General features: G+C 50.2%; 1 long non-coding RNA gene across 1 annotated transcript; it reads right to left on the bottom strand.

Moving 5' to 3' along the window:
• Positions 1-1,248: 1,248 nt before the first annotated feature.
• On the bottom strand, positions 1,249-3,408 carry LOC144340223 (uncharacterized). Its single transcript, XR_013416018.1, has 2 exons — positions 3,281-3,408; positions 1,249-3,067 (listed from the first exon to the last, which is right to left on the bottom strand). It is a non-coding gene; the product is annotated as an uncharacterized LOC144340223 (long non-coding RNA).
• Positions 3,409-18,151: the final 14,743 nt, after the last annotated feature.

The raw sequence follows: 18,151 nt of genomic DNA, 5'->3' as shown, positions 1-18,151 counted from the left end.
GAAAACAAAAAAGCCCTTCGTTGTTATGAAAGCAGGGGAACGTCTCCTGAGAGCGTCTGGAGCAGCGCTGTCACTGCCTGACAGTGGAAAACCTGAGCGCCAAGCCAGCCAACCCGGTAAACACCACATGCTGGCTTTCCTGGCCCAGCGTCCCTTCAAGCCAGAGCCTGAACTGCATACCAAGCCACAGTCGATAGGAAAGGCGTTCTCCCTCCCGGACAGAGCAGCACGTAGAGCCTGGCTGGCTCTTCCTGCAAAGACAGGGCGACTCGGCGATCTGCTGTCACCTTAATTGGGAGGCAGTGTTCCAGTTGAAACACAGCAAAGGTTTTTTCCCTCATCAAAGGAGAAGCATTCTGACCAGATGGCTGAAATGAAAAGGCTTCATCCTCAGCCTCCACACAGCCAACGGTGTTATTAATAACAACACTGCGAATGCCACAAATCACATGCGAACACCTAGAAACCCAAAATAGTCACCACATGCAGAGCAGAAGTCGTCCGCGCTTTGGCGGCGATTAGATCATTGTGCTAATTTCAGCTGGACGCGGCCTCACGCACACGCATGTGGACTCACAGCCGCGTCTGTCTGTGTGTTTGAGGTCTGCAAGTGTGAAGTGCCCGTGGCTGTTTGGGGGGAACTGGTCTCCAGGCCCCACTCAGCCATCAGCTGCCTCCTCTGAGAAGACTGCGTGGGCAGCCCTGCCTCCTCTCCATGCAGACGCCAGAGAGTAAGCCCAGCCGAGGGTGACACATCCGCCCAGGAGAGCCGTGCAAACTCACACTGTTCAGAATGGCTTTTCCAATCGTTTTTTAAACAGCCACACTTGTTTTGTTTGCTTTCTTCCAGGAAGGCTGCACTGTTTTGGAAAAGCAGGGGGAGGACATTTTTTTAAATGAGTTCACTTCCTGAGTCTTTAAAATATTTCCCCGTAGACAGAGTATTGAGAAGCTGTGGCCAGAGGACACAGCGGTCTCAGGTGGGCGGCACCCGGAGTATGAGGATGAGGGCATGTCCCCTGATGCGCGCTCTTCACAAGCCATCCGCAGGGGAACTGAAGTTGGCAACCAGACAGCAACGAAAGAGCCGGGAGAGCGTCCCTTCCCAAACCCCCACCCCACTTCCCATCACCCTCCAAGAAAATGTTTCTAAAGCCAGTTTGGAATTCGGAATGGGTTTTCCTGTTTGTCCAGGCAAGGTTGAATTATGAAATCACACTATTCAAAGGAGAAGAGAAAACATAGATATGAGAGATTAGTCACTGAAGATTTTATTAGGAAGGAATTATGACGTAGACAGCATGAATCAAAGTGCTTTTTCTCAGGCATTATTTTACCCGTTACTCGTGGTCGCCCTGTGAAGCAAATGGTGGTACGCCTATTTCACAGGTAAGGCCCCGAGAGGTGAGGCGGCAATCCCAGGGACCCTCTACCCACTCCCACAGACTAAGTCAGCTTCCCTGCTGTACCCCTTCTTAGCAATCTGCACCATTCCTTCATTGCTGGAGGCATCACTGGAAGCAAAAGTTATTTGCAGGGTGAGTTGGCCTATGTCGATCACTCCCCATTAGAATGAAAACTCCATGAAGACAGGCACTTGTCTTGTTCACGAAGGTGCCCAGACTGGGCACAGTGCCTTGAGCACAGTAGCTTTGAAGTATGTATTTATTGAAGAGATTAAAAAAAAAAAAAAAAAAGCCAGGCATGGTGGCTCCCACCTGTAATCCCAGCACTTTGGGAGGCCGAGGCAGGTGGATCACTTGAGGTCAGGAGTTCAAGACCAGCCTGGCCAACATGGCAAAACTCCATCTCTACTAAAAAATATATATATTTTATGTGTGTGTGTGTGTGTGTGTGTGTGTGTGTGTGTGTGTGTGTATGTGTATATATATATATCACGCAGTGGCGGGCGCCTGTAATCCCAGCTACTTGGGAGGCTGAGCTTGAACCCGAGAGGCAGAGTTTGCAGTGAGCCGAGATCACATGACCTCACTCCAGTCTGGGCAACAGATCGAGACTCCATCTGAAAAACAACAACAACAACAACAGAAAACAAAACAAAACAACAACAAAAAGAACCTCTTGTTCTGAAGGAAGAAAGAAGCCCAAAAAGAGAAACATGGCAGCGCTGAGCATGCCAGCAGAAACACACATGATCCTTTTCAAAACCAGTGCCACAAACCCTTCCAAATTCACAAAACCCTGGGGCCTGGAGGGCCTGGTACCTGGGCAGTGAATAGGCCTTTCCACTTCCTATCAAGGCACTGGACGGGTAGGTACAGGGAGTGTCCCCCCACATGCAGCAGATGGGGTACGAGTGCCCTTCCGGCAAATGGAGAATCAAAGACAGAGACAGCAGTGCTTTATCCTGAAAGTAGCTTGACCAGCAAGGGCAGAGCTTGGCATCAGACCTATCAGCCCTGCCCATAATCCCCTGATCAGATCACAGATGGAAGCAATGCTCTAGTTTTCAGAGCAATGGTCCAAACTCTAGCTTTGCCCCACAAAGATGACACCTAGCCTCAAAGTGTGGGGGCCTGGTCACTGAGAAAGCCCCCCTTTTCCCACCCTGGCTCCCCCTGCTCCCTTCAAAGTCCCCAGCCTTCACTAGAGTGGATAATGAGATGAGGAAGAACAGCAGATGGAAGAGCAGGCAGAAAAGGAGGGTTGGAAAGAGGAAGGACCCTCCCCCCACCTCACCAAACTGAAGGCTGTGCTCCCAGCAGGCCTGCTGGGGTCTTGTCTTCCATGTGGTTTAAGACACAAGCATTTGTAAAGGCCTGCTGGCTCACCGTGTTCCCGGCCTTGTCTTAGCACTAGAACTCCTCAGGAAAAACACAGAGCCCTGCCCTCGAAAGGCTTCCAGTCTCACAGCAAACCAAACAGTACAGCTTAGAGGTCTCCAAGCACAGAGGCTGTTTGCCATTCCTGGCTTTTCCATTCTCCCAAGTCAGGGTGAGGAAGTTGTGCTGCTCCATCCTCAAACCAAGCCAGGCACTCCCTTTGGGCCTCTCAGTTTCTCACTTCTGCCGGGCCAAGGTTTATGAGAAAGTGGACGCCGTCATTTCTAGGAGAAACAGAAGTGGGGAAGTTGTAACACACCACCCCTGACGAGACCACACTCGGTTCCCGGGTCACACAGAGTAAATGGGGACAGTTTGACTCATCACATCTCTTTTCCTCTGGTAAGTGGCCCTCTGGAGCTGCGGCATAAATGCCGAACTCAGGGCCCAGAAGAGTCAGGACTACCCACCCTGTGGGCACCGTGTGTAACACACACCAGAAAACGCCCGAGACCCATGACACACTACTTAGCAGCCGTCCCGGAGCACGGGAGAGCGCGCCTTCCACCATGCATTCTCTCCAAAAGCCATCTGACCACAGCAGCCCTGATGACTTTGTTCTTACAGTTACATTTTAACTGACAAAGTTTAACAACAAACTATGACTTACAGCCTTCTAAAATTGGCAGCAAAACAATGAACTGAGGAAGTAATGAAAAAAAACACGGCCGGGCGCGGTGGCTCAAGCCTGTAATCCCAGCACTTTGGGAGGCCGAGATGGGCGGATCACGAGGTCAGGAGATGGAGACCATCCTGGCTAACACGGTGAAACCCCGTCTCTACTAAAAAATACAAAAAACTAGCCGGGCGCGGTGGCGGGCGCCTGTAGTCCCAACTACTCGGGAGGCTGAGGCAGGAGAATGGCGTGAACCCGGGAGGCGGAGCTTGCAATGAGCTGAGATCTGGCCACTGCACTCCAGCCTGGGCGGCAGAGCGAGACTCCGTCTCAAAAAAAAAAAAAAAAAAAAAAAAAAAAAAAAAAAAACACACGTGAAGCCACTCAGTACCACGCATGATTTCTGTCATTTCTGAGCATATGTGTGTGTTATGTGTATGTGTGTTATGTATATGTGTGTATATGTGTGTATGAATGTGTTATGTGTGTGCATGTGTGTTATGTGTGTATGCGTGTGTTGTGTGTGTTGCGTGTATGTGTATGTAGGTTATGTTTGTGCTGTTTGTATGTTACATGTTATGTGTGTGTGTATGTGTGTTATGTGTGTATGAGTGTGTTATGTGTGTGTTGTATGTGTGTGTTGTGTGTGTATGTGTGTTGTGTGTTGTTTGTGTGTTATATGTTATGTGTATGTTATGTGCATGTCTGTTATGTGTGGTGTGTATGTATGTGTTATGTGTGTGCTATGTGTGTATGTGTATGTTATGTGTGTATGTCATGTGTATGAGTAGATGTGTATTGTGTTGTATGTGTGTGCTGTGTGTATGCATGTGTGTTGTGTGTGTTGTTTGTGTGTGCGTGTGTGTGTTATGTGCATGTGTGTTATGTGTGGTGTGTGTGCGTGTGTGTGTTATGTGCATGTGTGTTATGTGTGGTGTGTATGCGTGTGTGTGTTATGTGCATGTGTGTTATGTGTGGTGTGTGTGCGTGTGTGTGTTATGTGCATGTGTGTTATGTGTGGGGTGTGTGTGTGTTTTCTAATGGTAGAAAATATTTTCCAGACACACTGTCCTGGCGTTCCCAAGCACATATTTATGCCAAGTTTATAAAAAGCAGCTGCAGACAGGATTGACTGAAGGCTTGCTTTGCTGTCTGGCTTCCAGAAGGTGCATCGGTTCTCACTCTGTCACCAGGACTTGGATTTACCTTTTAAAACCCTCTAACTTTCTGCATCGTGCACCTGAGGGAGACACACCTGTGGCTCAGAGTGAACCAGAACAAAGTCCACCTCTTCCTCTTCTAAGCTTTCATAGTACACTTTTTATTTGCAACGTGCTTGAATGACTTGTGTTGTGATCATTTTTAGTCCATCAAAATCCTCGAACAGATACAAAAAGGAAAGTGTTCCAAGGCTCATTTCACAAATATCTGGGTGGCTCAGAGAGGCGGAGTGATTCAAGCACCATCAGCAGCGGTTTTCTGAATTCTTTAGAACATCGGGCAGAGCCCTCTGCGGGTCCGTTGAGGCCGAACTGTGTCTTCACCCACTGGCTGTGGTTTCAGTAAGATGCCCTCTTCCATAGGCCTAAGCCTGTCCAGTCCTTCCCCCATACTCCCTGTGGTGTCTCCCGCCCCCGACCAGTGAGAAGCTGCAGCCTCTACTTTACCTGCCTTTGGTTCGTCCCCCACCCAACACCCCAGGAAATCCCGAGTGGCTGCCATCTCCTGTGTCCAAACCCACACTCTTCTGCCAGTTTTCTCACTGACCTGGGATGGGGACTCCACTTCCTTCCTTCCTCCACCATGGGCTTAATAAAGACAATAATAACCTGCTTTGTAGCTCTCCTGGAGGTGACTAATTGGTTAATCTTGGAAAGGCCCTTGGAAGATGAAAAGCCAGTATTACTCACAGGGTTGAAGGCATGCACCTGCCCCAGTCTGGGCCTGAGTCAGCAGAGAATGGCCTCCCACCTGCAAGCAGGCTGAGAGAGCTGGCCAGGGCCCCTGCTCAAGGTCAAGGTTGGCCAACAGAGGGGTGTGGAGAGCGCACCTGGCACCTGTGGCGGGGAAACCAAGAGGCCTTGGCCGCCCGCGCTGGGCGAACCACTCCGACTCTGGGAACTGTGGCCCATCAGCATTTGCAAGGTGTAATAAGCCTGCCAGTAACTCTGCCAAGAGGGCAGCACATGTCAGGAGCAGCAATCGAGACAGTATTTCCCGGTCATTGTTTGGGGAAAATGTTTTTCTCACTGCAAAGCCCTCCCATTTTCTCCTTCCCCTGGAGGAAGGGGAGCCAGGGGAGGTAAGTAGGGCATAGAGCTGTAGGACCTGAGATTTCACATGCAAGCTGCGGGGAGCAGGGCTCTCTGCTTTTCCAGCTCATGGATATCCTCAGCCTGTCTGCTACTCATCTCTCCAAGGAAAAGGAAGTGGCAGCAAGAACTGGGAACCACCTAAAGAAATTAAAAATAGAACTACCACATGATCCAGCAATCTTCCTTTTGGGTATATGCCCAAAAGAGAGAGAATCACCACCTAGGAGAGGTAGCCGCATGCCTGTGTTCACAACAGGCAAGATAGGAAAGAAACCTGGGTGTCCACTGTGGACAAATGAGTAAAGAAAATGTGTGCACTCAACAGGAATGGGGAAAGAAAGAGTGAAGAAAGAGAGAAGGAAAGGAAAGAAAGGAAGGAAGGGAAGGGAAGGAAAGAGGGAGGGAGGGAGGGAAGGAAGGAAGGAAGGGAGGGAGGGAGGGAGGGAGGGAGGGAGGGAAGGAAGGAAGGAAGGAAGGAAGGAAGGAAGGAAGGAAGGAGGGAGGGAGGGAGGGAGGGAGGGAGGGAAGGGAAGGGAAACAGGGAGGGAAGGAAGGAAGGAAGGAAGGAAGGAAGGAAGGAAGGAAGGAAAGAAGGAAGGAAGGAAGGAAGGAAGGAAGGAAGGAAGGAAGGAAGGAAGGAAGGAAGGAAGGAAGGAAAGAAGGGAGGGAGGGAGGGAAGGAAGGGAAGGACTGGGTGTGGTGGCTGGCACCTCCAATCCCAGCACTTTGGGAGGGCAAGGCAGGCAGATCGCTTGAGGCCAGGAGTTCGAGAGAAGCCTGGGCAACATGGTGAAACCCCATTTCTACTAAAAATACAAAAATTAGTCAGGCATGGTGGTGCATGCCTGTAATCCCAGCTACTCGGGAGGTTGAGGTACGAGAATCTCTTGAACCCAGCAGACAGAGGTTGCAGTGAGCCAAGATCACGCCGCTGCATTTCAGCCTGGGTGACAAAGCAAGACTCTGTCTCAAAAATAAAAGGAGATCCACAACATGAATGAACATGAAGGGAGGATAGGGAGGGTATTATGTTGAGTGAAATAAGCCAGACACAGAAAGGCCAATACTGCACAGCCTCATTTACAGGTGGAATCTTTTAAAAAAAGTCAAATACACAGAGATGGAGAATAAGACAGTTGTTACCTGTATTGGGGGTGAGGGAGAGGAAATGGGGCGGTAAATGTGAAAGGACACAAAGCAGCAGCTATGCAGGATGGATGAACAAGTGGAAAGACCTAATGTACAATGTGAAGACACACTTAGTTAATAGTGTACTGCATTCAGCATCTTTGTTAAACGAGTAGATTATAGTTGATTGTAGCTGCTTTTGCCACAGAGGAAAAATACGTGCCTATGAGAGATGACAGCTGGGTTCATTTGCTAGACTCTAGTAACTGTTTTACTATATGTACATGTACCTCATAACATCACATTGTATACCTTAAGTATACACAATAAAATTTATTTTATTTAAAAAAAAAAAAAGGGGGGAGGGCTGGGCGCGGTAGCTCATGCCTGTAAACCCAGCACTTTGGGAGGCCAAGGTGGGTGGATTGCTTGAGGTCAGGAGTTGGAGACCAGCCTGGTCAACATGGTAAAACCCCATCTCTATTAAAATACAAAAATTAGCTGGGTGTGGTGGCGCACGCCTGTAATCCCAGCTTCTCAGGAGGCTGAGGAAGGAGAATTGCTTGAACCCATGAGGTGGAGGTTGCAGGAAGCCGAGATAGCGCCACTGCACTGCAGCCTGGGCAACAGAGCCAGACTCTGTGTCAAAAAAAACAAAACAAAACAAAAAAACCTCATGTCTGTAATCCCAGCACTTTGGGAGACTGAGGCAGGTGGATCACCTGAGGTCAGGAATTTGAGACCAAACCCCTTCTCTACTAAAAATACAACAATTAGTTGGGTGTGATGATGTGTGCCTGTAATCCCAGGTACTCAGGAGGCTGAGGCAGGAGAATCACTTGAACCCAGGAGGCGAAGGTTCCAGTGAGCCAAGATCACACCACTGCACTCCAGCCTGGGCAACAGAGTGAGACTCCATTTTAAAAAATAAAAATAAAAAAAGAGAGGGCCAGGCACAGTGGCTCATTCCCAAAATCCCAGCACTTTGGGAGGCTGAGGCGGGTGGATCACCTGAGGTCAGGAATTTGAGACCAGCCTGGCCAACGTGGTGAAACTCCTTCTCTACTAAAAATACAATTAGCTGGGTGTGGTGATGCGTGCCTGTAATCCCAACTCAGGAGGCTGAGGCAGAAGAATCACTTGAACCCGGGAGGCGGAGGTTCCAGTGAGCTGAGATCATGCCACTGCACTCCAGCCTGGGCAACAGAGCGAGACTCCATTTCAAAAAATAAATAAAAAATTAAAAAGAGAGGGCCAAGCACAGTGGCTCATGCCTGTAATCCCAGCACTTTGGGAGGCCGAGGCAGGTGGATCACCTGAGGTCAGGAATTCAAGACCATCCTGGCCAACATGGTGAAACCCCTTCTCTACTAAAAATAAAAAAATTAGTTGGGCGTGGTGATGCGTGTCCGTAATCCCAGCTACTCAGGAGGCTGAGGCAGGAGAATCGCTTGAACTCGGGAGGCGGAGGTTGCAGTGAGCCAAGATCGTGCCATTGCACTCCAGCCTGGGTTACAGAGTGAAACTCTGTCCCCCTCCCCACCCACTACCCACCCCCACCCCACCTGCTACCCACCCCCCCCGCCCCCCGCAAAATAAAAAGAAAGAGAGGCCAGGTGTGGTGACTCATGCCTGTAATCCCAGCACTTTGGGAGATTGAGGTGAGAGGATCTGGCTTGAGCCCAGAAGTTACCAGCCTGGGCAATCTAGTGAGACCCCATCCCTACAAAAAACTAAATATTAGTCGGGTGTAATGGCATGTACCAGTAGTAAACTCCTGGCAGGAGGCCCGCTTGAGTCCCGGAGTTTAAGGCTGCTGTGAGTTATGATGGCACTGCCGCACTCCAGCCTGGGTGACAGAGCTACAGAGAGACAGAACTGAGAACTAGAAGAGGCCAAAGCAAGTAGATGAAGGCAAGGGTCCCTTCAGACCACGCCTCCACCCACCCTTGACCCTGTGGAGAGCAATTTAGACACAGTGGCAGCTGGGAAGCCAAGAACAGAACACATTTAAGCCTTGCAACCTAATGCCAAGATTCCGCCCGAGAGACCCCATTTCCTGCCCTCTCTGCACATTCCTTCCATTCCTCCCAAGCACCTTCTCCCACTGCTATTTTCTTCCTTCTTCTAGAAAACAAGTCATGGGGCCAGAAGGATGTCAGGCACTTCTGCTTTCTTTTTTAGATTCCTGGGTTCTTATAAGGTTTTCCTGACCTTCTGTCTGCCTGCAGAGGCCTTGCACCCCAGAGACCCCCAAAACACAAAGAATGATAAAGCTCCAGAGAAACAGGATGGAAGCCTGGGTGCATGAGTGTGGGAAAGAGGGCACAGGGGCTACTAAATCTTTGCACTCAGTGAGGAACGGATGGCAGGGCAGGGTGGGGGCAGCGGAGCGGCAGCAACGGGCTGTGAAGTGATTTTGTTCTGTTCAGTTCGGAAGGAGGTGGGTGGAAATGACAGTTTGGAGCCAATCGGAACAGAGGAAACTGTTTCAAGAGAAGCCGTCTCCTTTCTCCAGTTCTAACAGTGCCATCAAGCGGCTCGAGGAGCAGGCACAGGGCAGTGCCTCCAGACAGCCCGAGCTGACCCCTCAGCAGAGGAGCACCGGGCTGGGCAAAGAGGCAGCTCTCAGCACCCTGCCTGTGGCAAGGGCCAGTCTTCAGCCTCCCAGAGAGACGGCCAAACACCTTTCCCTAGAACGACCTGCAAGGAGGTGGGTAAGGTATCTCCCCCACTGTAGGTATAATGCACAAGCAGCTTAATGGACACTGGTGATCAAGTTTACCAAGTTCCTGCAAGGCAGCCTCCACCTCCCAAGTCCCACTGGGACACATTGGGACAAACGTCCTCATCCTGTAAGAGGCACCAAAGCACGTTTTCAACCCGAGACATGGTCAGTCACCAGGGCAAGCCTGTCAATGCCATCAGGCCCTTGTTGATGTTCAAAGGAGAGCAGAGGACAAAGAGGACAAAAGGGTGCTGGGCAAAACTAGCTGTGAGCAGCACACCAGGGGAAAGGCTCGTAGGATCCTCCAAGTTAACTTACTCTTTCACTTACTTCACTCACATTCCTTTTTGAATTCTGCAAATCAAAATCTATTCACCTAAGAAATACAAGGCGGGGCACGCTGGGTCACAACTGTAATCCCAGCAGTTTGGGAGGCCGAGGTGGGTGGGTCACAAGGTCAGGAATTTGAGACCAGCCTGGCCAATATGGTGAAACCCCGTCTCTACTAAAAATACAAAAATTAGCTGGGCTTGGTGGCGCACGCCCGTAGTCCCAGCTACTCGGGAGGCTGAGGCAGGAGAATCACTTGAACCCAGGAGGCAGAGGTTGCAGTGAGCTGAGATCATGCCACTGCACTCCAGCCTGGGCAACAGAGTGAGACTCCATCTCAAATAAATAAATATAAAAATTAGCCAGGGTGGTGGTGTGCACCTGTAATCCCAGCTACTGGGGAGGCTGAGGCAGGAGAATGGTTTGAACTTGGGAGGTGGAGGCTGCAGTGAGCTGAGATCACGCCACTGCACTCCAGCCTGGGTGACAGAGTGAGACTCCATCTCAAAATAAATAAAGAAGGAAACAAAAGACTCTCTCAGCAGTTGTGTGTCTGGATAACTGCAAATGAGGAGGAGGTGGACAAGGAGGAGGGAGAACATTCCACAAGGAGCCCAGGCCCCTAGGGTGGGTCCAAGCACTGACACTAAGTCACTGTGCACCTCTGAGGAGGTAGCCTCAGTCTCTGGGCCTCGTTTTTCTCAGGTGTAAAAACAGAGGCTAGAACAATATCCATAGTTTTCTTTCTTTTTTTGAGATGCAGTCTCACTTTGTCTCCCAGGCTAGAGTGCAGTGGCGTTATCTCTCTCACTGCAACTTCTGCCTCCTGGGTGCAAGCGATTCTCCTGCCTCAGCCTCCCAAGTAGCTGGGACTACAGGCACACGTCGCCATGCTCGGCTAATTTTTCTATTTTTAGTAGAGACAGGTTTCGCCATGTTGGCCGGGCTGGTCCCAAACTCCTGACCTCAGATGATCCATCCTCCTCAGCCTCCCAAAGTGCTGAGGTTACAGGTGTGAGCTACTGCATCTGGCCAGATCCAAGGTTTTTTGTTTTTTGTATTTTTTTGAGACACAGTCTCACTCTGTCACAGAGGCTGGAGTGCAGTGGTGCGGTTTCGGCTCACTGCAACCTCCGCCTCTGGGTTCAAGCAGTTCTCCTGCCTCAGCCTCCTGAGTAGCTGGGATTACAGGCACCTGGCTAATTTTTTGTATTTTTAGTAGAGTTGGGGTTTCACCGTGTTGACCAGGCTGATCTCAAACTCCTGACCTCAGGTGATCCACCCACCCCAGCCTCCCAAAGTGCTGGAATTACAGGCGTGAGCCACCATGCTCAGCCCGATCCATGGTTTTCAAAACCACAGCTCCTCAGACCCCAGGGGAAGGGAGAAGCTAACTGGATGGACTTTGGCCCCCATCCCAGTTTACCAGAACAACTCTTCATTCATTCTTCTTTCATGTTTCCTGTTTAGGTTAAGATTTTATTTGAACAAAGGGTTCTGCAGTATTATAGGCACTTTTGGAGGGATCTGCCCTGCCCATGGCTCTCAGAACTGTCCCCCATGCCCGCAGAGTTGACCTGAGGTCAGGAGTTTGAGACCAGCCTGGGCAACATAGTGAAACCCTGTCTCTACCAAAAAATACAAAAATTAGCCGGGCGTGGTGGCCTGTGCCTGTAATCCCAACTACACAGGAGGCTGAGGTGGGAGGATTGCTGGAGCCTGGGAGGCTGAGGTTGCAGTGAGCCTTGATCAGGTCACTGCACTTTAGCCTGGGTGACAGTGAGACCCTGTCTCAAAAAAAAAAAAAAATTAAATACTCAATATTCAATACAGCATAGCATATGATGACTCAGTAAATATTAACGTTTTTATCACTTCCATTGTTGATATATTCAAAAGTTGTTTGTAAATCATTCATGTTTTCCTGTTGCTATAAAATTAAATTCCAGAAACATCTTGGACTACACCTACCAATACTATACATTTTAATTTCAAAACTATTTTCTTATTCATATCTACTTGCACTGCACCTACCAATAACAGCTAATGCTTTTCTTTACATTTATTTGTCCTGAAAACCTCCATCCAAGGACTTATATATTCGTAGATAGGCTAATTCATTCATTTGTCCATTTCATTATTTTTTTTTAGATGCTCTGAGATTTACCAAAGAAATAGATGGCAAAAATTCCTTCACTAAGAGCTTCCAGGGTAGAATTTGAAGAAATCATCATTTTAAGTGTGTATTTCCTAAATTAGGTTTCTCAGATTGGAGGTCACCTGAGTTCCCTCGGTACGAGATCAAAGACTCACATATTGTCAATATGAGAAAAGGCCTCTGAAATTTGCATTTGTCACACTTTGGGTCACAGCCCAGTAGTGGGCCCTGAAATCAATTTAATGGATCAAAACCAGCATTTCAGATTTTTTTTTTTTTTCTTTTTTGAGACAGAGTCTTGCTCTGTCACCCAGGCTGGAGTGCAGTGGCACGATTTTGGCTCAATGCAACCTCCACCTCCTGGGTTCAAGCTATTCTCCTGCCTCAGTCTCCTGAGTAGCTGGGACTACAGGCAACCACAACCACGCCCAGCTAATTTTTGTATTTTTGTAGAGACTGGGTTTCAACATGTGGCCAGGCTGGTCTCGAACTCGTGACCTCAGGTGATCCACCCGCCTTGGCCTCCAAAAGTGCTGAGATTACACGTGTGAACTGCCGGGCCTGCCCTAGAATTTTTTTTAAACTAGAATATGTCACATACAGTATTGTTTTGTAAGTATTCTAAGTATTTTTCTAAGTATTTTCTAAGTATTGTTTTGTAAAAACTGATAAATGTGTGTGCTGAGTGAAGATGTCAAACACCTCCCTCTGCCAGGCGCGGTGGCTCACACCTATAATCCTAACACTTTGGGAGGCTGAGGCAGGAGAATCGCTTGAGCCTGGGGATTTGAGACCAGCCTGGGCAACATAATGAGACCTCGTCTCTACAAAAAGAAAATCTTTTATTAGCCAGGCATGATATTGCGCACCCATAATCCCAGCTACTTGGGAGGCTGAGGTGGGAGGATCACTTGAGCCTGGGAGATTAAAGATGCAGTGAGCCGTGACTGCCCCATTGCACTCCAGCTTAGGCGACTAAGAGAGACCCTACCTCAAAAAAATTTGAAATTGAAATTTATAAACCACAAAAGCTTACCTCTCACTGCGGGTCTCAGTCAACACAGCCTGCCAACGCTCTCACACAACCATTTGACCCTCCCCTTCCGTTCCTCAGTCCTCAACCCGACCCAACACACATGCAACCGCACCCCAGGATGCCTGTGCATCGCTGCACCTGCCCGGCGTCTCATCAGCAGCCTGGACACTGGCAGGAAGGTAGTACTGTGTAAGGCTGACCCAGTCATGGCTTCCTCTCCTCGGAGTACTGCCTCTGCCAGGGGGCCTTCCTGCCACATTTGACGCCCAGCACAAATCCGTTTGGCTTTGGTTTTGTTGAGTTTTGAGTTTCTTGGGAGGAGTGGGAGAGGGGTGGGGGTGGCTGGTAGACCAGTAGAGTTCAGGAAGCCAGCTGTGAAACCCCTGGTCACTTTTGGTCAAGCTAGCGCTGGGCTTGGAGCTGGAGGCTGGGGGCTGTCCAGCACTCACCGTCCTTACAGGCACAAGGGGTTAAGAGGGTCCTCGCTCATTACCACCTTTGACCTCCAACAGTCCACTGGCAATCTCTGTCAGCTCTGGCCATGTGTATGAAATAGCAGAGAATCTAGTTGAAAAATGATTTTTTGGCCGGGCATGGTGGCTCAAGCCTGTAATCCCAGCACTTTGGGAGGCCGAGACGGGCGGATCATGAGGTCAGGAGATCGAGACCATCCTGGCTAACACGGTGAAACCCCGTCTCTACTAAAAAATACAAAAAACTAGCCGGGCGAAGTGGCGGGTGCCTGTAGTCCCAGCTACTCGGGAGGCTGAGGCAGGAGAATGGCGTGAACCCGAGAGGAGGAGCTTGCAGTAAGCTGAGATCCGGCCACTGCACTCCAGCCTGGGGGACAGAACAAGACTCCGTCTCAAAAAAAAAAAAAAAAAAGAAAAATGATTTTTTTGTTTGCATGACATGAAATAATCATTTTACCTAATCTTTTTTCTTCACTCACATGACTGAACTACAAGATTGCTTTTGGCATCGTGTAGACCTTGCAACTCAGAGCGCGGAGTGAGGAACAGCAACGCCAGCATTGCCTGGGAGGCTGTGAAAAGGCAGAGTCCTGGGTCCAGTCTAGACCTAAGGATTCAGAATCTTCATTTTAGCAAGACTCCCCCGGAAATGTATGCACACGTTAAAGTTTGAGGTGCACTGGCATAATTCTTATGCTGGCTGAAGTGCCGTTTTCATTAAGATTCATATCCACTTGGCTTTGGCCACAGGTGCTATTTTTGCAGGTACGCAGTGCTCTTGCAGGCCACTGGGACCTGCTGGCATCTGGAGTGCCACCTTCTGCTTCCATCATCGACCCACGATTCGGAAATGCTAGCTCAGCTGAGTGAGGTGGCTCATGCCTGTAATCCCAGCACTTTGGGAGGCCAAGACGGGAGGATCTTTTGAGGCCAGGAGTTCGAGATCAGCCTGGTCACTATAGTGAGATCCCGTCTCTACAAACAACTTAAAAATGAGCTGGGTGTGGTGGTGCAAGCCTGTAGTCCTAGCTACTCGGGAGGCTGAGGCACGAGGATCACTTGAGCCCAAGAATCTGAGGCTGCAGTGGAGCTGTGATGGCACCACGGCACCCCAGCCTGGGCAACACAGTGAGACCCTGTCTCTAATAATAAATAAATAATGAATGAAATGCTGGCTCACTCACAGTTGCTAAGCTTTGGCCACGTTTCCATCCCTCCGCAGTGAAATTGTCAGCATGAGATCCGTCCTTTCCTGGCAAGCGCTGTCTTTCACTCTGGTTTTATTCCCTTCCTCCTACTTTTCTGGCGTTAAAATGTGCTTTGTTGTAGGACATGAGAGTGTCTGTGATTGTAGACGTCGTTTTGTTTGGTTTTGTTTATGTCTTCACTAGGCAAAATAAAACTTGATTACCTATGTCTACCCTGTTGTTTTGTTTTCTAGCCTACGAATCCAAAAGTCTGGGAACAACTAGTAAAAATGAAGCCAGCAGGGCGTCTGCTGATTCCTATGCGCCTAAAGCAAAATTGGAGTGTGGTGTCCCACAGAAGATGTGGGGTACAGCAGTGTTTGCACCCTCGTTCAGAGTGCTGGAAACGAACAGGTGCCCTCTCTGTGAGAAAGAGGCACAGAAAGACGGCGGCACAGCTGGAGGGCGGCACTCCAGACGCCAGCAGGTCCCAGCGGCCTGCAAGAGCGCTGCGCACTTGCAAAGATAGCACCTGTGGCCAAAGCCAACTGGATATGAATCTTAATGAAAACAGCACTTCAGCCAGCATAAGAACTATAGGAAGACAGGCCGGGCGCAGTGGCTCACACCTGTAATCCCGGCACTTTGGGAGGCCAAGGTGGGCAGATCACCTGAGGTCAGGAGTTCAATACCAGCCTAGCCAAGATGGTGAAACCCCGTCTCTACTAAAAATACAAAAATGAGGCCAGGTGCAGTGGCTCACGCCTGTAATCCCAGCACTCTGGGAGGCCGAGGAGGGCAGATCACCTGAGGTCAGGAGTTTGAGACCAGCCTGGTCAACATGGTGAAACCCCGTCTCTACTAAAAATACAAAAACTAGCAGGGCGTGGTGGCGGGTTCCTGTAGTCCCAGCTACTCGGGAGGCTGAGGCAGGAGAATTGCTTGAACCCGCGAGGTGGAGGTTGCAGTGAGCCGAAATCGAACTCCAGCCTGGGCGACAGAGTGAGATTTCGTCTCAGAAAAAAAAAAAAACCTGTAAGAAGACAGATGTCATGGCTGGACACCCAACACCCAAACACATCAAGGTTTGTTTTCTCTGACATCATCTCCTGAAAACTAAAGAATCTGTCACAAGCAAGCAGACCTGTCTCCAAGCAGAAGAAACCACGCAATGCGGGAAAGAGGGATGATTGTCCTCAATAAATGGAGTGGCTGGAGTGAGTGAGTCTGTGGGAAGCACAGAACCAGGGCCTGGTGCAGTGGGAATGGAGGAAGGCCGGGAAGGCAGCCGCCGCTGGGCCTGGTGCAGTGGGAATGGAGGAAGGCCGGGAAGGCAGCCGCCGCTGGGCCTGGTGCGGTCCACAGAGGAACAGGAGCAGCCTTCGTCCTCAGCCCACATCCCCAGGCCCTGTGCAGCTGCTCAGCAACCCTGCAAGGCTGGAGGCCCATCCCCAGCGTCCTGGGATTCTCAGCATTCCAGGCCCGGCATATAACAATGGCAGTGTTTGTGGCATTTCGGAACAAGCTTGGAAACTTTCAAATGTCAGAATGAATGATGTGGAAAGCTTGTGGGAGACGCGGAGAGGCAGAAGCTGAGCTGGGAAAATGGCAAGGCAGGGAGGCGCCGGAGGGAGCGCTGCTTAACACGGCCGTGGGGCTCCAAGGCTTTTAATAAAGGGATCCTCAGAAGCAGAAAAACATCTTGAGCTGTCAGAGAAGCAGTGATGTGGCAAAAATGTGAAGATTTACTGCCGTCCCGGCAGGCAGAGCTGGGGCACGTGTTACTGATTTTATCAAGGACCCACTGTCTGATTCGCCAGAGGATTTCGCGGAACAGGGAGCGCTGCTGTCCCAGTCGGATCTGGGCATCGGAAGACACACGCAGCTCCTGTCTTGCTAAGAGAAGGAGGCCCCCTGTAACCAGGAAGCTCCCACACTGGAGACCAGACGTCACTCGATTCCCACGGTCCACATGGCCCCTCCAGAGGAGACTGTGTTGCACAATCGTCCACAATTTTGGAACGTCTAAGAGATGCCCACTCTGTGAGAAGCGTTGGGCAGAGCTTAGGAATAGACATGGGAAGGCAGAAGTACAGCTCAAAGGCGGCATTCCAGGTGCCACTTCATCCCGGGGGGAATGACAGTGATGCACCCCACAGCAGGAAACCAGGGTTCAGCACCCCCGACCTTCCTGTCCGCAGTCTTCTCACCTGTGAATGACAGGCTAGGGCTGAATAATAGTGACATCCCCTGTGGATGGCAAGATTCTCAGAAAGAAGAATCCTGGGTCTCCCTCAACCCAGGTTAGGCCTCAGTGACCGGCATGGAGTCAGAGTCTGTCGAAGGAATGGGTGGATGAAGCGGTGCAGGCCCCTCCTTAGGGCCAAGACTCAGGCCTGTCCCCAGGGTGGTGAGGTCTCTAAAGAGAGACGTGGCCAGGCGCAGTGGCTCACACCTGTAATCCCAGCACTTCGGGAGGCTGAGGCAGTGGATCACCTGAGGTCAGGAGTTCAAGACCAGCCTGACCAACATGGTGAAACCCGTCTCTACTAAAAACACAAAAATTAGCCGGGCATGGTGGTGCATGCCTGTAATCCCAGCTACTCAGGAGGCTGAGGCAGGAGAATCGCTTGAACCTGGGAGGCGGAGGTTGCAATGAGCCGAGATTGCGCCATTGCACTCCAGCCTGGGTGACAAGAGTGAGACTTTGTCTCAAAAAGAAACAAAAGAGAGATGCAATACAGGCATGGTAGCTCATGCCTGTAATCCCAGCACTTTGGAGGTCAAGATAGGAGGATTATTTGAGGCCAGGAGTTCAAGACCAGCCTGGACAACATAGCAAGATCCCATCTCTACAAAAAAAATCTAAAAAGTAGCCAGGCATGGTGGTGCATGCCTGTAGTCCCAGCTACTCGAGAGGCAGAGGTGGGAGGATCACCTGAGCCCAGGTGTTGGAGGCTGCAACAATCTATGATGGCACCCCTGCACTCCAGCCTGGGTCACATAGCAAGACCCTATCTCAAAAGAGAGAGAGAGAGAAGCCATCAGCTCGCAAGGAAAGCCCCTGCCTTCTCCCACCTACCACAACTGCCTACTTGGGCAGCAGCGATGGGCACATGAGGACGGGGACTTGGAACCAGGCCAACCTCCGCCTGCTCCACACTCACTTCTGCTGGAGTTTTTGTTGTTGTTGTGTTTTGTTTTGTTTTGTTTTTGAGACAGAGTCTGGCTCTGTCACCCAGGCTGGAGTGCAGTGGTGAGCTCTCACAACTTCCGCCTCCCGGGTTCAAGCGATTCTCCTGCCTCAGCCTCCCGAGTAGCTGGGACTACAAGTGCC

The sequence above is a fragment of the Macaca mulatta genome, chromosome 1, assembly GCF_049350105.2.
Source record: "Macaca mulatta isolate MMU2019108-1 chromosome 1, T2T-MMU8v2.0, whole genome shotgun sequence".
Lineage (NCBI taxonomy): Eukaryota > Metazoa > Chordata > Mammalia > Primates > Cercopithecidae > Macaca > Macaca mulatta.
The sequence above is the reverse complement of the archived record's forward strand: the minus strand, read 5'-3'. Positions and strand labels throughout refer to the sequence as shown.